The sequence below is a fragment of the Megascapheus bottae genome, chromosome 11 (genome assembly GCF_031878675.1).
Source record: "Megascapheus bottae isolate mThoBot1 chromosome 11, mThoBot2.hap1, whole genome shotgun sequence".
Lineage (NCBI taxonomy): Eukaryota > Metazoa > Chordata > Mammalia > Rodentia > Geomyidae > Megascapheus > Megascapheus bottae.
The window spans coordinates 59,665,331-59,692,178 of record NC_143519.1 but is presented as its reverse complement, the minus strand read 5'-3'; the positions used below and the strand labels follow the sequence as shown (position 1 = coordinate 59,692,178).

The window sequence follows — 26,848 nt, the reverse complement described above, 5'->3', positions numbered from 1 at the left end:
TGGACATTTGGAAACTGAGGCTCAGAGGAGGGAAGTTCCAACCCACGTGGCACTGCCACATAGGCACTCACAGCTTTGCTTCTCTGAAGTCCTGTCTCTGTGGCTTCCTGACCAGGCTCTTGATTGAGCTATGGGTTTGTGTTGCTGCACACCCTCTTGTGGGGTGTCCCCTGAACACTGAGGACACTGGGGTGGGATCATCCTCTGGGATGTTCCTCATGAGCCCCACTGTGTGTGCAACGTCAGCCAGGGCCACCACCTTCTTCATGCCAGAAGTACCTAATCCCACGTGCAGTAGCCAAAATGTACTGTCTAGAAGCCCCCCTGCTTCTGCAGTCAGGGCAGTGCGCTGCCCTGGCATCGGGTGAACACCACACATTAGCCTACCTTCCTGGGGTGGCCACACAACAGCCCAGGGGAGAAAGAGGTGCTCTCCCTTCTGCTCATCCATGCTACACTGACAATATTTGCTCTCCCGGGTGCCAGGGATCAATAATCCTAATTACACAGGGGGCTGAGATCTGAGGATTGTGGTTGGAAGCCAATCCAGGTAGAAACACCAGTCCATGAGACTTATATGTAATCAACCACAAAAAACCACATGTAGAACTGTGGCACAAGTACTAAAGCACACTCCCCTTGAAAAATAAAGCAAAAGAACAATGCCAAAGGCCTGAGTTCAAGCCTCAGTATTAGCAAAATCATAAATAGGGAGAGAGCAAGACAGGTACTATGTGTCTTGCCTATAATCCTAGCTACTTTTGCAACTTAACACCTTTGTATCTCAGCTTTATAAAAGCAATAAAAATTTTTATAAATGCTCTCTAAAAAGATGATGGAGAGGAGGGTAGTGACAGGAGGCAGAGGTCAGCTGTGTGTGGGTCTGGCAGATCCCTGTGTGGTGCTCAGTTGCTGTGTTTTCTTTGCCCAAAGTAGAGGGGGACCCCCTTAGCATCGGGCAAAATGCTAGGTATTGAAGGTCTGTCTTTGGAAGGTTCTAGAGACACTGCAGGGAGCATGTGTGTGATTCTTGGGATTGGATGTGGTGGCTGCTGTCCCTCTCTGTTCCAGAGCCTGTGGGCCAATAGCTGTCCTAGCCTCCATGTGCTCTCAGTTGTCCCCAGTGCCACTCAGTCACAAACTAAATCCAAGTGAACAGAGAACAGATTTACTAGATCTAAAGCAGATCTTGGTATGTAAGATGCAACCTTTTAGATGTTTTTGCCAGGCTTTGTGAATTCACTGAATGGCCTCCTATCTGGATCTGAACTATTCTGTGCTGCATTCTTTCACAATCACCTTTGGGCACCAGGAGGAAATAAAGACTCCCTGAGAAGCATCCTGTGTGGAAACAAACAACAGTCTTAAGATGCGTCTTAGCAGCTGAAAACCAATGGCCCAAATCTCAGGAGATAATTTGGTCCCTGTTTTGTTCCTGTAATCAAGTGATAACAACTTCTTTGGAATTCTTCTAGGGACAATGTCTGAGCTCACTAGTGGTCAACCAGGCCACCGTGGGATTTGGGACTATTTTTTGTATGCAAGCTCTTCTCCCTGCCTTCCCCTAAGCCTCCCTATTTAACCTAAAATCCATATCTGTACCTCTGAAGACAGCTGAAGAAGTAGTGCTATCTTCCTAAGCCTGCTATAAACTAAATATCCTTTACCCACATTTCACCATATCACTTTATTTGGCTTCTCTAGGAGAGTGGCTGGACCTATTGTGGGTAGGACTCCTTGATTTGATGGCTGGAGTCTAAAGTCCCAGTTTCAGGTACAATAATGGTGCAGACAGTTTCAGACTGGGTTTCTGATTTCAAACCTGGGCCCATATGGTTCTTCCTCTCGTTAACCAAGAAGATAACAAGGACTTTCAATTAGTCCAGCACAAGGTGTCTCACGCCTGTAATTTAGCTACACAGGAAGCTGAGATGTGAGAATCAAGATCCAGAGCCAGCCTGGGCAATCAAATCCAAGAGAACCTTATCTCCAGTCTTCCAGAAAAAAAGACAGAAGTGGAGCTTTGGCTTATAAGTTTTCTGCCTCAAGTAGAAATAGTTAAGGGAGAGCATTAGGCTCTGCTTAAAACCCTAGTATGAACACACACAGTCATGAACATATGCACATATGGCGGCACACACACACACACAGACACACACACACACAGACACACACACACACGCACACAGCACACACAAAGATCTGATAAAAAATAATAGCAAACTGATCACCAGGAAAAAAAGAGACAAGAGGCTGTTTTTTTTTTCCTTTCTTTTTTTCTCGTATGTCAGCATGCTTGACCTCAAGGCCTGGGCCCTCTGTCTAAGCTTTTCATTCAAGGCAGGCATCCCACCACTTTGAGTCATAATGCTACTTCCAATTTTCCAGTGTTTAATTGGATGTTAGAAACTGAAAGGTTTTCCAGCTTGAGCAGACTTGGAACTGCAGTCCTCAGTCTCCTGTGCAGCTGAGATAACTGGCGTGAACTACTGGCCTCTCACATTTTTTATTCACCTTTCTTTTCATCTGGTGTTCTCATTCTATATCCTTGGAAGAATGAGGGGAGGAATGATGGGAGAAATGCAGCAGTGGTATTCTCTGGATATTATATTGAAAATAATCTCTAAAACTTGTAGGTGGGAGCTGGGCACCAGTGGTTCTAAACTATAATCCTGGCTTCTCAGGAGGCTGAGATCTGAGGATCAGGATTCAAAGCCATCACTGGCAAGAAAGTCTGTGAACTCTTATCTCCAATAACAATTCAGGAAAAGCTGGAAGTGATGCTGTGGCTCAAGTGTAGAATACTAGCCTTGAGCACAGAGAGGCTCAGGGACAAAGCTCAGACCCTGAGGGCAAGCCTCAGGACTGGCAAAAACCAAAAACTTGTGGGTGGGGATAGAGGAAAAAACTGGGAGATAATGAGGAAATGGATGCCACTGTTTCAACATCAATATACACATGACCTGACTGTTGACATAATCCCTCTGCATATCATCTTTCTATAATCAGTAAGAAAAATAAAAGAATGTAAATTAAATTTTAAAAATTTATATCTGTTCAATTGCCTATAACGTGTAGCTTTATGACCTCTCTGCATTCCCTCCCCCATCACTCAGCTTCCCTCAGTAGAAGAGGGTTTTCTTTTCCCTTCCCCCTCCAGAGCTTTAAAATCTGCCAGAATCCTTGGGCCCCATTGTTTCTAGTCCAAGTCTCTGTCTCCTGAGAGGCCTGGGTCTGGCTAGCTCAGAGATACCTGTGCTCACAAATGGCTCTGGGCCAGAGCACCCAGAGTTCCCTGGGCCAACCTAGTCTTGTTTATTAACCCAGGGAAGCTGTGTTTAATGTTTGCGGTTATGGTCTTGTGGTCTAGGTCTCTCCTAGGCCCTGGATTGGAGGAGGGCTCTCTGAGCACCAAGCAACAGGGCAAAGTTGGGAGCATCTGAAGCTAAGAAATAATGGGTAAGGTACCATCTTCTCAACACCATACCCTAAAGCTACTACAAGCAAACTGGACTACTAGTGGCTGAGCAGTAAAGGAAGGAACCCAGAGACAACAGTAAGGTAGATATTATAGGCAATTAAAAGGCTGTTTTGTATTCTATTTTATTTTTTGCCCAAGGCCTGGTATTTGAACTAAGGGCCTCATGTTCTCCCTTACCTATTTACACTCAAGGCTGCCACTCTACACCCTGACCCACAGCAATTTCCTGCTTTGTTTCTGGTCAATTGGATATCAGAGTCTCAGAGGCTTTTTTGCTTGGCCTGCCTCAAATTGCAATCCCAGTCTTCAGCCTACTGAGTAGCTACGACTACAGGCCCGAGCAACCATCTTCTGATGATTTTCTGTTTTTGTTTCTGTTTTTTTATGGGCCTTTCTCTTGAGAAGGGGACATAATTCACCAACAGTTTATTGATTTCACATAGCTTAGCAGAATTAACACAGTTCCTGTATTCTAGTCCTAACTTGCCTAATTCTAGCCTGCCTATCCAGTGCACATGCTGGACCCACCACTCTGACATCTCTTAGTTTCTAAGGGCCTGCCAGTCAGTTGGTAGATGCAGTTCCCAGTCCTGTCATGGTGTGAGCTCTGGGGCCCCATCAGTCCTCATCAGTCCTCTCAGTTCAAGAGTAGCTCCTGTAGAGCAAAGATCCTCAAACCACAGTCTTGGTTAAGGCCAGAAGAATTGCTGACCCTCATTTTGGTCTTTTGGTTATATTGGGCATTGGCTATTCCTCTCTGGCCCAAACTCCTTCTTGTTTATTTTGCTTGGTTAGGGCCCAGAAAAGTCTCTTTTCAATTAGTTGTGCCCAGGGGTGTGCTGGGTTCTTACATTTTCTCCTATGGCAAGGTGTCTGGTTCTTAGCCATTTGCAATTACTCTATCCCGTGTGCCTGGATGCTGGCAGTTTCCATCGTTACTGCCCCATGCCCTGTTCTAGTGGTTTTATCTCTTATGGCCATATGCCTTTAGATACAAGTTGGCATTAACAATATACTTCTAGAAGTAGTTTAGCTCTATTTCATCCCATTGTTTTTTCATTCTAATCATATTCATTATATTAGTATTTTCACATCATATTCATCTAGTATTTTCATTATTCTAGTATTTTCCCATCAGATTCATTATGTTAGTATTTTCACATTATTACCCCCTGTTCTACCTTCCTATCTTTATGGTCAAAACAGCCTTGAACTCAAGGCCTGGACCCTGTTCCTGAGCTTTTTCAAACAAGGCTAGTGCTGTACCAGTTTCTGTCACAGCACCACTTACTGTTTTCTGATGGGTAATCGGAGAGATGAGTTTTTATTGACATAATTGCCAAGGTTGACTTGGAATTCCAGTGCTCAGATCTCAGCTTTTCAAGAAGCAAGGATTACAGGTGCATTTGCTGCCTGTTTATTAATTGTAATCTTCAGACCTCCAAGCCTATACATTTGGTATTTTAGCCTTTTTTTAGGGGAAACCTAGGACTCACCTGGGGACATGAGTGAGCACATGGTGATGGCCAAAATCGGAACAGGAGTCCAAGGTGACCAGAGGGGTCCAGCCAGGTTAGGAGTCAGGCACAGACAAATTGGTCCTCTATGATGAGGAGGTGCCATGCTTCCTGGGCCACATGTTCTGGACATCTGAGACATCACAGGAGTCCAGCATGCTCCTGGCCACTGTGTTTGTGTGTCTGTCTGTGTTTGTGTGTGTGATTATTGGTCCTTAAACTCAAGACCTGTGACCTAGTCTTTGGAGAAAAATTAAGAAAGATGAGCAAGCAAGAAGGAAGGAAAGCAGGCAAGCGGGAGCTCAGGTGGTAGAGCAGTACCCTGGCTACCACGGCCCCCATTCCGGGGCCAGGTCCAGGGGGACCCATGTGGGGTTCTGTACCTCACATAGGACAAGGAAGGCCGTAGGCCTGAGGGGCCCTGAGGAACTGAACTTTGCCTGGTCCTACCTTGTGTAGAAGGGAGCAGCGTGACAGAGAAGACAGGGCATCCTCCCAAAGCTCCCAAGCGCATCCACTACCCAGAGAGCAGAGCAAGGAGGTTTCCAGTCAAGGAACCCAAGGCCTTATCTCCCACCCTGCCCTGTGCTGTGTGGGTGTGTCCCAGAGCGTAGAATCAGTAAGGCCCAACATGTAGTTTGGAATGAACAGATAGGTCTTTCCCAATGCAGAGTAAGTTCTGTTGGTCGGCACCCCAAATCACCATAAGGCAGGAATTCCCAAATTGTTCAATTGCAATGAGATATTGTGCAGGGTAAGAAGCAGTGCTATGGGCTGAGGCAGAGATGTGTGGTAAAGACCACCCAGCATACACAGGCCCTGGTATATCCTCAGCACTGCCAAAAGTGGCACTATGTAACCCCTCTATACGATAAAAATGAAAATAAAAACGGAACTAAAAAACCAAAGGCAAACTGTATGTTAATTTCGGCACTTACTATTTTGTTAAGTATATTTGAGGTTAATGAACATGTTCATTCATCTGTTCATCCATCCATCCATCCCACATAACCATCCCTCCACCTATCCTTCCATGTCACTCAGCCATTCATCCATCTCTCCAACATCCATCTTTCTACACATTCGTTTGTCAAAGACATGTCACAAATACATAAGAGATAATAAGAGCTACCTGGGTAGATGCAGAAAAGGGAACAATCTGTGTTATTTAACATGATAGCCACCAGACACAGATATCTGTGTCATAGTACATTTCAATTGGTTCAGATGCGAACAAATGAAAAATTACCACTAGCCACATTCCTAGAACCCAAAGTCACATGAAACTTCTAGGGTGTACAGTATAGAACATTTCTGCTATCATAGAAGGTCAACTAAAGAATTGGACAAAATATGAACTTATTCAATTTAGACTATTGGAAATAATCTCAAAAAGTATCTAATAGTTACATTACTTTCTCCAGTAACCCTTCTATTAATTACAATAAAAAATAACTGTCACTAAGTCCCAAATGATGATCTAAAGAACCATTAGTAAAATTGTATTATTACGTGGTGTTTAAGATAGTTTCCTCTAAATATCAGATTGTCATATTACAGACTCATTCAGACTGTTGAAAATCAAATGAATATTATACTTGCATTTTTCAAAATGGTAATTCTCCACTTGTTCCACTCAGTTGAATTTACTGAGCTAGGGAATAGTGGGAACATGAGGGGAAATGGTGGTTGTCTTGATAATTGCATTGCTATAATAGTAGACCTGAGTGAGAAAACTGTATTTGAAAAGTAAAAGTCTGTCATATGGTTGTGGAGGCTGCAGGGTCACAGCCCAAGGCTGTGTATCCAATGAGGACAGATGCATATCCCACGTGGGTAGTGGATAGAGAGGCAGTGAGGAAGGGAAGGAACCCAACTTACATTTTCAGGAGGAACTCATTCTTAAGGTCCTTCAGCTGTAGCACTGGCATTTGCTCATTCTTTAAAGGACCAGCTGCCTAGGGTAGTTTACCAATTTATGCCTAGCATATGTGGACTCAAATGTGTTCAGAAAAGGGCTTGGCATTGAGGTAGAAATACACGAAGACACGACAGGAAACTACATGTTATTCACACATACTGCAGGCGAGTGATAACCTTACAAAACAGAGGACATCAGAAAGGTTTTCCGTAAGCAGGGGAGAATTAACCCTCAATAAACCCTGTCCTGAAATAGCTAACAATTTATAAAACCAAGAGAAAGAGATCTGGAAGTTTGGCCTAGTGGTAGAGTGCTTGCCCGCCACGCACAAAGGCCTGGGTTTGATTCATAGGTACCACATACATAGTAAAAGCCAGAAGTGGTATTGTGGCTTAAGTGGTGGAGAGACAGCTTTGAGAAAGCCATCATGTTCAAGCCCCATGACTGGCAAAAAACAAAAACAAAAACAAAAAACAAAACAGCAAAGCCAAACAAAATAAAGAAACACAAATCCTAAGAGTAGGAATCAATTTGTTTATAAGTGACTAAAATGTTTCCACAATTAGAGCTAAAAGGAGCAAATTATGTAGTACTCATATAAATGATATAAATCATAGAGAAGGTTGATAAGAATTACTAAAGTTACCCATGTGTTAACCTCCTGTGTCTTATCTGAGTAGTCCTAACTGTAAGGGATACATTTTCCTTTGACATTGGGGTGAACTTAATAAAAGAAAGAAATCACATGCGGATAGACCTGGATGCCAGTAGCTCATAGGTATAATCCTAGATACACAGGAGACTCAGAGGTTTAGGGTTCATAGCTACCTGAGACAGGTAAATACTTAACCAGTAAAAAGCAAGAAAGTGGAGGCTCAAGTGCAGTGATACAAAACCAGTCCTAATCAAATGCCAAGCATTTGAGCCTCAGATTTCTAGCCTTACTCTACACAGACACACACATACAGATGTTACCAGATTCCCCACACTACTAAGCCTAATTAGCTTTATATCATATTCATACTGTATATGCTATATGTACTGGGCTTCATTGGATTGCCTCCATTTTGATGAAGCTCAGTATTAAGTGTAAAATAAATGTATGCCATCATCAATTAAAATGTGATACCCAAATCACTATACTTCTAGTAGGAGAGATAAAATTTAAAAAGCCAAAACCACATGGGATCACCAAGGAATAGAGCAAACTGGAACATCATACATCACTTTGGATATAATGTTGGGAAAATCTGACATTTTCATAAAATTAACATTTATGTGTTATGAGCTAGTAATGATTTTCCAGAGTATTTACCTGATAAAATGCAAGTATTATTCTACACCAAGACTTCTATGGAATGTGTAGCCCAGGCTCAGTGGCTCACACCTCTAATTCTAGCTACTCAGGAGGCTGGAATTGAGAGTATCTCTGTCCAGGTCCAGACCAAGCCAAGTGCTTGCAAGCCCCATCTCAAAAATAAATAGCTGGGCATGGTGACTCATGCCTGTCATCCCAGTACTGGAAGAAGCCAAAGTAGGGGGCTAGAGGTCCAGGATGGCCTGGGATAAAGGAAGGACCTACCTGAACAATAACCAAAGCTAGTCAGAGGTATGTTTCAGCTGGTTAAAAATTAATCAACCCCATACCTTCCTTGGCAAGCACAAGCCTCTGAGTTCACTCACTCTAAGCATACCAAAAAGAAGACACAACCGTAAACATGAAAAAGAGAGAATATCTGTAACAGTTGTAGGTTTCACAGCCCAAAAGTACAGACACACCTGATGTCAATGAATAGAATGAATGAATAAAATGTAATGAGGTACTATTCCAAAAGACACAAAGAATGCAAAGGGTTCATGTAATAGTTTAAATGTATTCTTTCAGAATGAAAGAAGTTTCATATGGAACAGTGCTTTGTGCATTGTTACATTTATATGAAGTTCTAGAAAAAGGAATAAAACTAAACTATGGTAGGAAAGAGTAAGTATAGCTCCGGTATGGTGAAGCTTATCTGTCAGCAGCTCCTAGGAGGATGAGACAGAAGGATCTAGAATTCAAGGCCAACTAGGCTATCCCTCAGACCTGGTCTCAAAAGAAGAAAGATGAAACAGAGAGTAGGGGAGGGAAGGTGGAGGGGAAGAGGAAGGAAGGTGAACAGGAGGGAAGGAAAGAAGAAAGAGAGGTAGTGAGAGATGGAGGAAGGAAGGAAGGAAGTTAGTTGGGTATGTTGGCACATGCTTTTAATCTCAGCCCCTTTTGAGGTAGATGGAGTGTGAAGAAAATGCTAATATTTACCACATTGAGGAATTAAAAAACAAAAGTACAGAAAAAGTATTCAATCTACATGAATGAAAATAATGATACTTTCAAACTGAATATAATTCAAAGAATGGAGAGTTGGTATGAGAGCAGAAATGGAATTAAAGTGTGCATGTCTGATGCTCAATTTATCTCTATTTTATTTTCTTTGAACAGTAGGTAGACAAATGAAATTGGAAAGAGCATTCCCAAAAGATCATCCTGAACTTCAGAAAAGTTTTCTAAGCCAGACAGAGTGGCTCATGGCTGGAATACTAGCTAGTCAGGAGGCTGAGATCTGAGGATCTGGTTCAAAGCCAGCCTGGGCACAAAAGGACCTAAGACTCTATCTCAAATTAACTTCTAGATAAGGGGAAGTGAGGCTAGGCCCAAGGGTAGGGCGGTAGCCTTGAGCTGAAGAGCTCAGGGACAGTGCCCAAGCCAACTTCAAGCTCCATGACCCACAATGCACAACAAAAAGAAAAGAAAATAATTTTTTCTAATGAGGAAATGTTAGAATTTCTAAATTTTTGCAGAAAGCATGTATTTTAAAATCTAATATATATTATACATATTGTTCTATCATTCACTGAAATTTCAGTTGTATTTTGTACTTTATTTTCTACTGCTACATGTATTTAATTGCACCAGTTATTTTAAGACAGGGTTTTGGTTTTTGCCCGAGGTGTATGTGGACAATGACTCTCCTATTTCATACTGTGCCACAGATGATAGGAGCATGGCGCCACGGCTGGATTTCTCTGTTGAGATGGAGCCTCAGTAACTTGCATGGCCTATGGTCTACAACCATCCTCTCAATCTCAGTTTCTCATGGAGCTGAGATGGCAGGCATGAGCTACTGGGCTAAACTTTAAATTTTCTATACTTCATAAAGATGAGAAACAAACTTCTGGTGTCTCGTTTATTCATTCATGAAGCCAGCAGGTACTGATGTTTATACTTCAGTGACATGATGCAAAGACAAAGCTTCTGTGTCTCAGACACAAAAGAAGCGCCCCAATCAGACCTCTTCCAGTAAGAACTCACTACACGATAGTCACACCGGGTCACATTTTCTTCCCTTTTACTTTTTACCTCCTTTTCTGCTCGGAACTTGGATCCCTCCCTCTTGATTTTTAAGTTTTGTTTTCAGTTGGGGGTATCATTTGTGCTGCATATGGTATTTTTATTTCCTTCAGGAAATGCATTAAGTGGTCAGGTACTGGTGCTCAGGCCTGTAATCCTAGCTACTCAGGAGGCTGACTTCTGTGTATCATGCATGGAAGTCAGCCCAGGCAGGAATGCCATCCTTCTCTTCAATTAATCAGAAAAGAAGCTGGAAATGGAGGTGTGCTGCGCTTAGAGTGTGCCAGCCTTGAGCAAAACAGGCAAGAACGAGGGACAGGCCCTGAGTTCAAGCGCCAGCACTACCACCTCCCAAAACAACTCATGAGGAGAAATCTAGGTATATCCACGTGTAAGCAAGTATGAGGACTTGCTCTGAACTCTAGCATGGAAGACACACACACGCACACACACACTACTTAAATAGCTCTTAGTTATCATTACTACATCTATGACTACTTCTCTGCTATAAAATGTATAATGTGATGCCTGGACTTCAATGAGTTCTTCCCTTACTATAGACATTTTCTTGGTAGGTCAGGGAGCTTGAACTCTGAGCTTGGGTGTTGTCCCTGAGCTCTTCAGGTCAAGGTTACTGCCCTTTCCCTTGTGCCACAGTCCCAATTTCACTATAGATATTCTTTAGAGACAACTGTCTTTGCCTACATATGCTGCCTTTAGAGTGTCTAATTGTAGGGGTACAGCTTGTAACACCCAATCCTCTTTGTATTTTACAAGTTAATTATATCTCCTTAGTGTGCATAGTTTACTAGTTTAAATAGATGTGAGACTGGCATTTAGACACTTTATAGTAGTGTCTTTTTTTAGATATGATCAAATTTACCACTAAATGTGCAAAATACAAGTGAAAAACTTTACACATATGAGCAGGTTGCAGGATAGTTTGAGGATTATTGTTCAAAGCCAGCTTGGGCAAAATAGTCACTTTGAAATCTTATGTCCAAAAAACTGCTCAGACAAACTCACAAAGACACCGTGGCTCAAGTGGTAGAGCCCTAGCCTTGAAAGTGAAGTGGCTCAGGGACAGTGCCAAGGCCCTGCCTTCATCCCAGGACTGCACCAAAATACAAGTGAGAATATAAAGATTGTATCCAAAGTCCATGAAGATGGCAAGGACTGTTTCTCTGGACAATGCTGAGTCACAGCAGAGGCCTCTTGCTCTTTTTCTGAAATATTTCAGCATGAAAGGAGATTTAGGTAAAGCAGCCTCTTTCTCTCTCTCCTTTCTTTTCTCCTCTTCTCCTCCCATTCCTCTTCCTCCTTCTGCTTTCTCCATCCTTCTCTTCTAATTATTTATCATAGCATCAATTTAGGGCCTTGGCCTTTTGTTTGGCTTTTTCACTCAATATTGGTTGTCCACCCCTTGAGGACCCTCCTCAATTCTGTTTTTTTGTACTTGGATTCGGGAATCTGCTACCTTTTTCTGCTGAGGTTGGCTTTGAACTACTATCCTCAGAACTCAGTCTCCAGAGTATTTAGGATTACAGTTGTGAGGCTCTACAACGCTATAAATGATTGTGTTTTATAATTAACTGAGAGTTAATTATAGTCCTACTTTGTCCAAAAACGATCATAAACTATTACTGGTCATCATTAACCCAAAGAATGTGTCTGATCTCATTTGTTTGAAATAGAAAAATAAAATCACATTCTGCATTTTGAGGATAATTTGCTTTTAGCCTTTAGGTTCAAAACTACTAGCTGTGTGCTAGTAGGTCAGGCTTGTTATCCTAGCTACTCAGGAAACTGAGATCTGTGCATCAATGGTTCAAAGCCATAAGGGCAAGAAAGTCTGAGAGACTCTTATCTGCAAGTAACTCTCTAAGAGCTGGATGTGAACAATGGCTAAAGTGATCATGTACTAGCCTTGTGCAAAAAGCTCATGGACAATGCCCAGGGCCTGAGTTCAAGTCTCAGCACTGGCACACATGCACAAGTATTAGGACAAGATAAATAGGTGATAGGCAGTCACTAGTTTATTGGAATTGGCTAGGCAAATCTGTGAAAGCTTTTTAGTGCTGGATACATGTCTTACTAGGTCAACACATGGTGTTCTAATGCTAGATGTGTTGAGTCCATTTTCCACTCATGAAACAAAAACCTGAGAATGAACGTCTAAATCAGAAAGGTTCATTAGCAGGGCATTGTTGGCTCTGTCTTGTAATTCTAGCTGCCCAGAAGGCTGAGAACTGAGGATTGCAGTGCAAATTGAGCTTGGATTGCAAAGGGTATGAAGCTCTTATCTTCAGTTAACAAGAAGATGGAAAGAACCAAAAAGAACAGAAATCCTGGCCACGTGTGAGAGATCAGCGCTGCAGCTGCAGGAGCTGTTTCGTGGCAACCAGCTGGTTTTCGCCCATCTTCTTCCCGATGGTTTAGCAGAGTTCGGCTGGCTCTTGCTCCACTGACCTTCCCTCAGAGCTCAGTGAGGACGCCCCTAGCAGCTGGGCTGGCAGCCTGCAGGTGGACTGCAGTCCATCCAAGCCCCGCCCCCGGCCCCACCCACCCGCGCTTAGACACGCCCCTCCTGCCCAGAGCACCATGGGAGCTGCTTGCCTGGAATCCCTGTGGAAAGCACAGTTGGAGGCCAACGGACAGGGCTCTTGGTAGACCTACGAAAGGAGCATCTGGAGTTTGCTCGTACATTGACTTTACCTTAAAATAGTACTGCAGTTATAATGTAGATGTTTATTTATATGTAGTTTACTTATCATTAAGAAGTTGTTCGTTTATTTCGTGGGGAGTGGGTCCTGAACTGGGTTGGGGAAAGGTCTGGGTTTCTTGCACACGGTTAGTGCTGTACCATTGGAGCCACACTGCTTATGGCTTTCTGGTGGTAAATTGGAGATAAGAGTCTCCTGGACTTCCCTGTCTAGGTTGGCTCCAAACGGTCATCCTGAGATCTCAGCCTGCTGAGTAGCTACGGTGAAAGATGTTTGCCACTAACAACCAACTAAAAGTTTTCTTAATAATAACATTGTCATTTTCCATATATTCCAGTTTCACTCAAATAATAACTTACAAAAAGTTGTTAGGAAGTACAGAGAATATTGATCTGGCAATTGTAAGTTAACTTGATGAAGAGGTCACCACTGAAATTTATATATCACCTTTTTCTCTCATAAAAGTTTAAAATTGCTGGATAAGATGAAAATTTATTCAGGTTTTCAAGATAGTCAAGCCTTGTGTGTTACAGTTTTAGGTATAGAATATTAACATTTGCATCTAAGCTGTGTAATTCTAGCTAGTCAGTGGACTAAGAGCTGAGGATGGTGGTTTGAAGCCAGGCCACGCAGGAACGTCCATAGTTAACCAGTGAAAAGTGAAAAGTGGAGGAGAGTGGCTCAAATGGTAGAGCACAACCTTTAAGCTAAAAGCTACAAGGCCGCACTTAGGGACTGAGGTTGTGTCTGTGCCAGTGCAGTCCCCAAAAAGGCCACCATAAAATACACATTGTGTGGCATCTGCTTACTACAGGAATGTCACACTCGTGATCCTTCTGCCTCCAGAGCAGCTGAGATGAAAAGCATGGACCATCACACTCCGTTTCTCCTTCTTGTCCTTCTTCCTTCCTTCTGTTTACTGTGCTGCTTCTTTTGGGACAAGGTCTGAGACAAGGAGAGCCTAGTTGGCCTGGAATTCCAGATCTTTCTGTCTCAGCCCTCTGGGAGCTGTTATTACACATAAGCTTCACCATAGCTGACATATTATTGTTTCCTACATAGTATAGTTTTGACATTTTTTAGGAACACTGCAGAACGCACCATTTCATATAAAATTTGTTTCGTTCTGAGATACTTACATTAATTACATAAACACTCTGCATTTTTTTCTTGGTTTTTATTTTTTTCCTTGTTACACTTAGAGAAGTTTGAACTCAGAGGCTTGTGCTTGCCAGGTGGTTTGGGGTTGATTTTATTTTAACCATTGAGCCATACCTCTTGTTAGCTTTGTGCTTGTGATTGTCTGATAGGGCCTTCCTTTATCCCAGGCCATTCTGGACTTCTATCCCCCTATATATGCTTCTCACAGAACTGGGTGACAGCATGAATCACCACGTCCAGCTTTTTATTGTTGAGATGAGGGATTGTGAGTACTTGGCTTAGTCTGGCCCTGGACAATGGTATTGTCAATTCCAGTCTCCTGAGTCTCTAGAATTAGAGGTGTGAGCCACTGAGCCTGGGCTACACATTCTATGGTAGTCTTTCTTCAGATGCATTTATTTTTCTGAGGGAAATGTCCGGAATATAAGTGCTAGCTCATAAAACGTGAGTGTAAATTTCATGAAAATGTCAGATTATTTTCCGCAATAATGTATCTAAAATAATGTAGAAGTGTAAAAATTGTTCTGTATCCTTGATGATCCCATGTGTTTTGGACTTCTTAAATTTAATTTCTCAGGCTAACAGTGTAGTGGTTTTGGCCTTTCATTTTAATTGTTGATGATGTATATTTATTCTACACTTCCTCCGGGGCTTCATCAAAATTCAAGTCATATGAAGCCCTGTATATATAGTAATTATATTATGAATATTACATGGAGCTATTGGGTTAGTAGTTTGTTCATAAAATCTGAAACGAAAAATTATGAAATATTCAGAACTGGTAAATCCAGAGAGCAGAATGCTTTCCTAGGTAGGAGCAGGGAATTAGTCTGTCCAAAAGATTGTAAATGATATAGCATTTGAATTAAGGATTACTCCTTGACAAAAGAAATGTAGCTTCATCATGTACATAGTGTGTATGAAGCCTTTGCCTTCAGGTCTCAGCGTCAAATTAAAGACAAAAAGAAAAATAGCATTTTTATACCAATAATACGTTTACATTGCCATTTTTTTCCACAGGTGCAGATGGTGCACAAAATGCCCTTGGCACCAGAGATGTAATCACACCATCTAATACATTTATGAACATTACTGGGACTATGATACTGAGGTAAAAAGCTCAGTCTAGTTGTTTTTTTTTTTCTGTGTTGATCTTTTGCTCAATGGCAAGACATATGTATAAAGATTTTCTTTGAGCTAGGCACCAGGGACTCAGCCTGGAATCCTAGCTACTCAGGAAGCTGAGATCTGAGGATCAGATTGAAGCCAGTAGTGGCAGCAAAGAATCAGAAGTGGAGCTATGACTCAAGTGGTAGAATGTTAGCCTTGATTGAAAAAAGGGAAAGGATAACATTTAGGCCCTATGTTTAAGCTCTAGTACTGTGTTAGAAAACAGGAGAAGGCCAGTTTGCATTTCAATGTAATCTGCTTTTTCGCCTTAAGTAAGCAGATTTAAAAACATAGAAAAGTGTTATTAGTGAAGAGACTAATTCTCAGCAGTGCTATTAATTGGAACAAAAGGAAAGATCATAAGAAAGAACATGTATAGGAATGTAGGATTATGTGCTTTCTTCAGCAATAGATATTTGAATATCATAAGTAAAAAGACTGTGATTAGCTGAAGATACATGAGGCTAGTTTTATAGACTCTGGGTTAGAAAGGTCAACTATTTATTTTTTCTTTTAATTGTTACACAGCATTTCACAGAAAAATTCTGAAGTGATGAATAGTGATGAATATAAAGATAAAAACTAGTCATAGAAACCGTCACCACACAAAAAGTTTCAAAATTATCTCCTAGACTTCCATAACCATTTAGTTTGCTGATGTCTTTGAATATTAATATGTTCAGATAATTCCTCCCTGAATACAAGTACCTATGTGCAGATATGATTATACAATCTATCATCTATAAGTCTGTCTTTTCTATCTGTCATTTATGTACTTCCTGGTATTGGAATTGGGGCTTGAACTCAGGACTTGTCCTCCTGCTTTTATTCCCAATAAAATCCTGGTGGAACTATGCACCCTAGCTATCACTCTGTGTGTCAGGAAGTTGTGACTGGACATAGGAGTTTGGATTCCTGGTCAATGGCTCTACATCTTAAAAAGACATACTGGCCATACAAGTCGTGTATCAGCCCCTGTATTCATGATCTTTCATGTCATATACATGTTTCTCACATTTTCCTGTCCCATTACTGCTAGGAAAGGGGGAAAAACAAGATGAGGGGCAGAGCAGAGGGAGGGAAATGGGGACCAAGACATAAGAAAGGGTATCAATGTTTGTGAAGTAATGCATCTTCTATCTGGTGAATAAAATGTAACATTTCTAATAATTACAATAAAAGTATATGAAAAAAACAAATAGCTCTTCTTACCAGAAACTTCTCCTTTAGGTAATCAGAAGCCTGGGATTTGGTAGGTCCATGTTCAAAGCCAACCCATCACGAAATTCTGGGAGACTCCCTGTTCACAATAAGTAGCATTAAAGGAGGCAGGCAGTGTGCCTTATGAGATGAGGTCGAAGCCAGACATGGTGTAGAAAGTTGAGCAAGAGTGAAGAGAAGCCCTAAGTTTAAAAGTTGACATGGTCAGAATCTGAAATCGAGAGAGAGAGGGGGGGGGGGAGCGCACAAGCAGTAAGAAATTGTCCTTTTAATTTCTTTAAGCTTATTATACTTTTTTCTTCCTAAGGAGAATTTTACATTGTGGTAAAACTTTCAGTATTTAAAACTAACACACTGAATATAATTCCATTGAGTTTTCTTGTTAGTGAATGCTTTTTCTTAACGCATAGATCGATATGCTCTTGTGTCCTTGTGCATCAAGGAAAATACTCTTTCTTTTTCTATTGCTGTTGATCCTAGGATTTCAATTGAGGGCCTGGGCACTGAGATGTTTTTCTTTTTTTTTTTCTTCTTTCTTTTTTTCTGTGCCAGTTCCAAGGCTTGTATTCATAACTGGGGCCCCGAGCTCAGGCCCCAAGACTAGCAAAAAAAAAAAAAGAGAGAGAAATAAAGAAAGATAGAAAGAAAGAAAGAAAGAAAGAAAGAGGCATTGTCCTTGCATTTCCACAGGCTAGTGCTCTACCACTTAAGGTACAGCACCACTTTCAGCTTTTTCTATGTATGTGGTACCTAGGAATTGAACCCAGGGTTTCGTGCATGCTGGACAAACACTCTACCACTAGGCCATGCTTCCGGCCCACTGAGGTGTTTTTGCTCTTGGTTACCACTCACCCATTTGAGCCACAGCTCCACTACTGTATATTTGAAGGTTTATTAGAGATAAGTCTGTTAGACTTTGATTCCTAAGCAGATTTCAAATATGGATTCTGAGATCTCAGCCTCCTGAGAAGTTAAGATTACAGATGCAAGCTAGTAGAGCCCAGCTGACCATTACCTTTTCTTTTGCTTAATTCAGTATTAGGATCCTTCTTATCATACAAATATCATCTTTTGAAAAATAAGCAAATTCTCTCCTGGAAAGTGTTTCTGTATTTTATTACTCTCCTAGTGAAAATATTAGTACTTTAAAAAATATGTATTTGATATCCTGTCCTCCAAAGCCTATGGGATGTGCAAGGTTGCTTTCTGTGTTCTTGAGTTAATTGCTTGCTGAAATATTCTCACCAGCCGTACTTCTGTATATCTGTAAGGTTTTTCTATAGTCACATGCTTGAATGACATGAACAATGACCTGACAACAACCATGGCCGCAACAACAGTGGTTTCACGTGAAAATCAGAAGAAAAGAGCTCAGTGATAAAGACACTGAAAACAACAAAGTTAATTTTTTACGAATTCAAACATTTTTACTTAATTAATTTTGAATACTAATTAAGGAATAGTAGCCATGAATTATAGCTGAAATAGGATCTTTACATCTTTATCTTATGCATTTGCTTTTAAATTTTTCCTCTAACCTTTAAGAAGCAAAAAGAACTCCAGGTGTGGTAATGAATAATTATCTCATTTGTATATTTGATGTATGGGATTGAAGGTATTTTCTGAAATACATATACATTTTGAAATACTGTTATTTAATTTATAGATCACACACCAAATAAATGGAGCAGATGATTCTAATGTCTTCTCTCAGTTGTCTGAATTGGTCTCAGAGGAGTCTGCCTTGCCTCATGATGAGCATTTCTTCATGGAAAATACCACTGAATACATCTAAGGAGTTCTTTATTGACTAAGAAAATGCTGGTATTTGTCCTTGGCAAACTTCACAGGACTGTGGACAGCATGAAGGAGGCCATTGAAGGAATTTCCTTGTTGATTGCACACTCTCAGTCTCTTGCCCATACTCCTGTCACAAATCCTACCAGCGAGGGGTCTTCCACATGATGCAGAATTGAAGGGAAGTTTCCCTCCTGGAGAAAACCATGTGACTTCTTCCTCAAATGCATACACTTCAGTTGAGAGCCTGGACCAGTAGTACCTGAGCAGGGTCAGTTGCATTTCAATATGTTCCACTGGTTTGCAAAGTTTGAATGATTACGCTTCATTTTTTGACATCCTGACTTGTTTGACTGCCTTGTGTTCAGTTAATATTGCTATCATTCAGTGTTCATAATAGAATTGGAGATCTGGGTATTTTTTTTAAACTTCAAGCTCTCATTCTGAATGTCTACAGATTTGGGGTTGTTTTTATTGGAATACCTTTGTTGTTTACAGTGGTGCTTCCAGTATCCTCCATACATGTGCTCTCCACTCTCGGAATAATTTCAACCGTTGCTCTGACTTTATCAGATAGTATACTGAAGAGCATTTTATATATGTCCCATACCTTCTCCTGTCATGTCCTCACTCCCCACTGCTGTCCTTCCCCCAAAAGGTCCTCTTGTGCTTTCCCATTATTCATCTTTAAATCTAAATTTACAAATGGAGAGAAAAATGTGACATTTAGCTCTCAGTGTGATGTATTTGGCTTAGCGTGCTGAGATCTCCTATCCATTTTCCTGATAATGATATCATTCCATTTTTAGAGCAGACTCGTTCCTCATTTTGTCCACACACAGCAGTTTTATATGTACTCATTGGTGAATAGGTAGCTTTTGTTTTTTTGTGGGTCATGGGGTTTTAACTCTGGGCCTGGGCTCTTTCCCTGAGCTGTTCTGCTCAAGGCTAGGGCTCTAGCACTTTGAGTTTCAGTGCCACTTCCGTTTTTCTGGTGATTAATTGGAGATCAGAGTCTCATGGATTTCCTGCCTAGGCTGGCTTTGCATCGTGATCCTCAGATCTCAGTCTCCTGAGTAGCTAGCATGGCAGGTGTGAGTCACCAGTGCCCAGCTTCAGCTCTTTTGAATAGTGCTAATATAAGCACAAAGGTACAATGAGAAAAGATACATTTTTGTGTTTCTTGACCCCATAAGTATATTGGAAATTGAAATATTTTAACTTTCTGTGGAAGCTGCGTCAGATGCAATAGCCCTTAATGCTTTAAAGCAGCTTCCACAAAATAATGAAGTAGAAGTAAGGCAACTTATTTGAACTAATCAGATAATTTTGAAACAGAAAGTAGGTATAATTCTGAATGTTTTTTTAATAGCAATCAGTGACATGTGACTAAGCTCACATAGAAATGCCAACGATACATTCAGATCACTACACTTAATTTGCAATGGTCAAAAAGCATAATGTAGCTAAAAAACTAGAAGAAAGATAATGCTCTCTTTTAACATGTTATACATTTATCCAAATAAATCAGAAAGGTACATCTCATGCTACAATGAACATGCAAAAATGGTGACAGTGATATCTGTACTGCAGTTTTTATATATGAACTTCCTCAATGCAAATTCCACATTCTGAGTATTTTGTGTGTGAATATATACTATATATGCTTATATGTACTGTATATATAGTAAATCTGGTTTATATTAGGTATTACATATAGCATATCTTATATAATACTGTAATCTGTGTTGTGGGTATAATATGTATAATATATACATAGATAGAGGTTCATGTATGAAAATGTACATACATATCCAAAGAAAAACACCAAGATACATGTGTCCACACATATTTCATATATATGTGATTACAACAAATTAGTATTTATCCCCTTGTATCTATGCATATTAGGTGCTCATTTATCTCCAACCTTTCATTTTACTGGGAAAAGTAAAGATTTGACTAATAACCTTTTACACTTTTTTTCAGAGAACTCCTAAAGATACAATAGTGCAAGCATATACTACAATATGACTATGCAGAAATATAGACAGTGACACTCTGTGTAAGATTAGTCCTCATTATGATCTTCCTACATGCCAACTTCTGGCTTTCTTTGTGTGTATTCAGTGGGCCACAGACATACTTGCCTACACATATACACATATATACGTATATATACATACATATATACATATATACACATGTGCATGTACATATGCATATACACACACAAGCCTCTTTACAGGTAGTATGGATTTCTACTTGCCCATCATTATTTTCCACATGTCTTTTGTGAATATTACTATCCAATCTATCCCATTCAAAAATATAAGAATGCAATATTGTTATGTAATTAAAAAGTACATATGACTCTTGACATTATATGACTTCCTAGATCATACATTCTGGTTAGTATTTCTCTACAGCTAAATGATTAGTGCGATTTGTTCTCATATAAAGTAGTTGCTTATAATTTTTTCATCATTTTTCTATGTCTTTGAGTTTGACAGATTTGTGATAGACCCATTTAGTTTTGCAACATCAGTTCAACAATGGAACCTTTCTGTTTAAGTGTTTAGAGTGGCAGCTTTTTGTGTTGTGCTTTCTTGCTGCTTCTGCAATTTTCTTTTTATTATATAGGTGATATACAGAGGGGTTACCATATCACCAGTCAGGTAATGAATATATTTGTCTTTAGATAATGACATCCCCTCCTTTATTCTCTCCCATATTTCACCCCTGTTCCCTTCCACGAGTTATGTAGTTCATTTTCTACATGATTTCTACTGAATATCACTACTTCATTTGTTCACTCTCTGTCCTTCCACTTTTGTGTACCTCCCTTATCCTCCCCATAGACAGAAGCAGAGAGGCTCTTTGTTCCCCCTCCAAGAGTGCCTGCTTTGGTCTAACGATGTATGATTGACCAGAGTCCTCTATGACTTATCATGTCACCATGTATTTTAGATTTATTCTCTGCCTATGTGTCATTTGTCTTTCTGAACTTGACTTATCTTCACTTAATATGATTTGTTCTGGGCCCATCCATTAACTCGCAAATGACAGATTTTTTTTTTTTTTTGCCATTCCTGGAGCTTCAGTTCAGAGCCTGGGCAGTGTCCTTGGGATTTTTGAGGCTAGCACGCTACCACTAGAGCCACAGCACCACTTCCAGCTTTTTTCCAATATGAGATACTAAGGAATTGAACTCAGGGCTTCGTACATGGTAGGTGAACACTCTACCACTAGGCCACACTCCAGGCTCCCAAATTACATTCTTTTATTTTATTTTTTGGTCAGTCCTGGGTTTGAACGCAGGGCCTGAGCATTGTCCTTTGGCTTTTTAATCAAAGATAGTGCTCTACCACTTGAGCCATAGCACCACTTCTGGCTTTTCCATATATGTAGTACCAAGGAATTGAACCCAGGTCTTTGTGCGTCCTGGGCAAGCATTCTACCACTAGGCCAAACACCCGACCCCAAATTACATAATTTTTAATGGCAGTGTAAAACTACATTGTGTATCAGTATTGCATCACTTGGATCCACTCACCACTGTAGGCCATCTGGACTGTTCCTATAACTGGGCTATTATGAATATTACAGAAATGAACATAGAGGCGCAACTGTATTTACAGGGTTCTGGCTTGTGTTTTTCTGGATAGATGCCCTGAAATGATATGGCTAGGTCACAGTTAAGGGATTTTTTGAGGAACCTCTAGACTGCTGTCCAAAGTGGTTGTATTAGTTTACAGTGAAATAGGATTCCTTTTCCCTCAAATCCCCCCAGCATTTGTTGTTCTAACTCCTAATGTTGGGCAATGTAACTGGAATAAGATGGAATCTTAGAGACATTTTGATTTGCATTTGCTTTATGGCTAGGGATGGTGGATTGCACGTCCTCTGTTTCTTTGTCATTCTTACCTCTTCCTCTGAGAAGTGTCTGCTCACTGTTTCTCATTCATTCACAACAGCTGCACTGCTATGACTTTGAAAATAGCTCCTTGGTCTCTACATATCTTTATACACATGTGTATTTATATGCAGATATCTAGCCTTTGATGGAAGACTTCACAAGTATGGTTCATTTTTGTTTGATTAAGTCATGGGCCTTGAACTCATGGCCTGGGTGTTGTCTCAGTTCATCAGCTCAAGGATAGTACTCTATTGCTTTGAACCTCAGCATCATTTTAAGTTTTCTGATGGTTTACTGGAGAAAAGAGTCTCTCAGATTTCTTGCCTGGGTTGCTTTGAACTCTGATCCTCAGAGCTTAGGCTCCTGAGTAGATAGGAGTGCAGTCATGAGCCATCAGTGCCCGGCTGTTCATTTTCGTCTGTGCTAAATGATTAAACTATACACAGTCAAGGACCATGTGAATTCATAGACTTAGTTTTTCATTGATGTTAGCAATAATTCACCTAATACCAACTTCACATACTGTAAATGCAAAAGGTATTTCCTGCTTTTGTCTACAAATGAAGCTTCTTCTAGCAAAAGTTAAAATGTAAACTCTCCATAACAAAGCTTTTATGCAAGATTGAGACATTACTTTCCTAGCTAACCTAATTCAGTGTTCATTGTGCTTTTGTTGTTTCATGTATTTTGTATTTCATGTACTAATTGGAGTTCAATATGATATAACATCTAAATTTCTGCTTCTATGTCTTCTCTATTTCTTGTTTGCTCTAGTGTTGGCTGTCTGTCCTGCCGCTCTGATGGATAAAAGCATCTGCAGGTGGAATGCAGGACTCCATCCAAAGTGATGCTTAGCATTTCAAGCTGCAGAGTCCTGGGGTATGAGGGATTGACGCAAGGTCAAATAGCTCTTCCTCATCTGAAATCTTTGTCACGTCCCAGGACTTATTGTGAGTGGCGTACGCAGACTGTGATTATCTGACTAAGCATTGTGGTTGCAAGTACTTGACATCACAACGGAAAATGTCTTTGACTTTGTCTACTGTTTCTGTTTCATTTCAAAATTGAACATAATTGCATCCCTGAGCAAGATATGGACAGGCTTTCGAGTATACTATGTATTGTTATATTCCAGAATGGCTTAACACTCAGAGGACAAGTACATGGATATGCCAGGTATTTGGCTGGGCAGTCCAGTATATGATAATATTTGTTAGTATATTGTCCACATTTTCAACATTGCAAATACACAAAACGTTAATTTGGACAATATCAGAGAAATCACACTTTTTGTCTACAGTGCTGGGTATTGAAAGCATGGCCTTGTGCATGTTGGCATGTGGTCTGCCAGTTGAGCTACATCTCCAGCTTAGGTTTCCCCTCTACCACTTCTCTCCGGTGGTGAGATATGAACTCAGAGCCTTGAACTTTCCAATTAAGTTTCAAAATAGAACACGAGGACATAGTGATACCAATACTCTGTCTTGTATACTGGTATTGTCACAATATTCTAAAGCACTCAGATGACAAGGACATGGACTCATCAGGTGTTTAGGTCCAGACACCAACTGAGGACATTACTCCTTGGAGACCCGTATCCCCCAGTGCTGTGATGTAAATTGTTAGTGCATAGGCTCTTACTTGGTGATTATTTGTTCTTGTACTCTAGAAAATGCATACAACCCCTCGAATTGGGTTTCATACACAGGTGGTTTGATGAGGATTTTTTAAGAGTTCTCTTCTCTGCTCAGTAGAAGAAGAACTGCATCTCCTCACTGGTGTCTCAGTCATTCACCCAACTTGTCAAAGGGCAGAATGGCACAGACAAAAGCTGCACTGCTGTGGCCTTCAAACTAGTTCCTCACAAACTTAGTGCTTGTTTTCAGTACATCTTTATACACATTCTATCTATATTCGGGTGTCTGAACTTTTTTGGCTGACTCCTCTGGATGTATGTGTACTCTGCTCCTTATTATCAGCACTGAATTGTTGAATTCTACACAGTCAAATACTATGTGAATTTCTACACCTACTTGTCCTTCCCAAATACCTATAATTCACCAAAAACTGACTCTACAAGGCTGTATTTCCTGCCTTTTCCTAGAAATGAGTTTTCTTGCTTCATTTAAGTGTTCACCTCTGCTAAACAAAGGTTTTATGAAAGGATGAACAAGAGTTCATGCCTTATGAATCTACACCAGTGTTTCCTGTGGTTTTGTGGGTTATTTTCTAGTTCACTTGCTATGTGGGATACAGTTCAAGACTTCAAGCATTAATTTCCTTTTTCAGGGTTTTAAAGTTTTCATCAAAAAGATCCTTTACGTTCTTAGTTAAGGTAATTCCTAGGTACTTTATTTTCATTGAGGCTATTGCAATAGGAGTTGCTTTCCTGATTGTTGCCTCATTCTTCTCACTGTTGGCGTAGAGGAAGGCAGTTGATTTTTGAGGGTTAATTTTATACCCTGCTACCCTTCCAAAGTTTTGAATCAGCTCAAGGAGCTTGGGAGTAGAGTCTCTAGGATTCTTTAAATATAGAATCATGTCATCTGCAAAAAGGGATAGTTTTACTTCCTCTTTCCCTATTTGGATCCCCTTTATGCTTGCTTCTTGCCTTATTGCACTGGCTAGGAATTCTAATACTATGTTAAAGAGGAGTGGAGAGAATGGGCATCCTTGTCTCATTCCTGATTTTAGAGGGAATGGCTTTAGCTTTTCGCCATTAAGTATAGTACTAGCTGTGGGTTTGTCATACACAGCCTTTATTATATTGAGGAATGTTCCATGGATTCCTAGTTTCTCCAGAGCTTTTAACAAAATAAAGGGGTGTTGGATCTTGTCAAATGCCTTTTCTGCATCTATTGAGACAATCATGTGATTTTTGCCCCTGCTCCTGCTGATGTGTTGAATTATATTAATTGGTTTGCGTATGTTGAACCAGCTTTGCCTTTCTGTGATGAATCCTGTTTGATCATAGTGTATAATTTTTTTGATGAGTTGTTGTCGATGGTTGGCCGGTATTTTGTTGAGAAGTTTTGCATCGATGTTCATCAAAGAAATAGGTCTACAGTTCTCTTTCTTTGATGAATCTCTGTCTGGTTTGGGGATGACGGTTATACTGGCTTCATAGAATGAGTTTGGTAAAGAACCTTCATTTTCAATTTCGTTGAAGAGCTTGAGGAGTATTGGTGTGAGCTCTGTTTTGAAGACTTTATCGAATTCAGTTGTGAATCCATCTGGCCCTGGGTTTCTCTTAGGTGGAAGGTCTCTTATTCCCATTTCTATTTCAGTGCTTGAAATAGCCCTGTTTACTTGGGTTAGTTCTTCTTGGTTCAGTGTGGGTATGTTAATATTGGCTAGGAATTCATCCATTTCTTCTAGATTCTCAAATTTGTTGACATAAAGGTTTGAGAAGAATTCCCTCATGATACTCTGGATCTTGGTAATTTCAGTCATGATATCACCATTTTCGTCTGTGATTTTGTTTATTTCGGTATGCTTCCTTCTTCTTCTTCTTCTTCTTCTTCTTCTTCTTCTTCTTCTTCTTCTTCTTCTTCTTCTTCTTTATTTTTTCCAGTCCTGGGCATGAGCTTAGGGCCTGAGCACTGTCCTTGCACTTTCTCAAGGCTAGACCTCTACCACTTGAGCCTCAGCACCACTTCCAGGTTTTTTTCTATGTATGTGGTTCTGAGGAATTGAACCTGGGTCTTCGTGCATGCTAGGCAAGCACTCTAACACTAGGCCAAACTCCTAGTCCCTCCCTTCTTTTTTGGTAAGAGTTCCTAAGGGTTTGGATGGAGCAAATGACAATCTTCATAATTTTGAGTTTTCTTAACTGTCATTTCTCAGTTAAACACATTTTTCACTATTTCAAAATAGCCAACATGGAGACTCTGTAAAGCAACAAAAGCCTCCACTTTAGGGGGGATGACAGATGTATAGTCAGTATCCTAATCTCTTTCTCTTTTTTTAGCTTCTTAACAGCAGTAAGAAATGAAGGCAACATTTAGAATGAGTCCTTACATTATCAAAATTCTTTGGTATTTTCCTCATTGTGACTAATTACTTACCATGGAAAAAGAGCCCAGCTGAGACTTGCAGACAGTAACATGGAAAGAACAAGCCCTTGCTTCTAGGCTTGCTTATGACCATGAGAACAGTGAAGGTGCTGAAACAGCGATGACACAATCTGTTGTCATGCACTAGAGAAAGGACTGTGGTTTGGGAGATAGTTCCTCATCAGGAGGAATGACATCTCCAGATAGCTGCACTAGATGATTCTGTACCATTAGTGAGGGGTCCTCTACAGAGAAGAGATTCTTTATCTGCCTTTTTCTCCAATATGTTTTTTTTTTTTTGGTAAGGGAACCTTTCAATACTGTTTGGCTCCTAGCAAGTTGCTCAAACAGGATTTCTTAGAATTCTCTTTGAGAAACTCCAGATGTCTGATGATGAACCAACTGAGAAGAGCTCATAAAGTGAACTGCCACATTTCCAATTAGCAAAAGCACTTGTACTGCATGCGAGTGGCTGATATCTGTAATCCAAGCTACTCA

The 26,848-nt window shown here is 40.4% G+C and overlaps 1 long non-coding RNA gene across 1 annotated transcript in view; it reads left to right on the top strand.

The window, feature by feature from the left end:
- The first annotated feature begins 18,539 nt into the window (after positions 1-18,539).
- The window catches only part of LOC150057208 (uncharacterized), a 40,779-nt gene continuing 32,470 nt past the window's right edge, over positions 18,540-26,848 (top strand). Inside the window, exons 1-2 of the long non-coding RNA XR_016537153.1 lie at positions 18,540-18,647; positions 23,070-23,471. This is a non-coding gene — a long non-coding RNA (uncharacterized LOC150057208). The remainder of the gene's footprint in view (positions 18,648-23,069; positions 23,472-26,848) is intronic.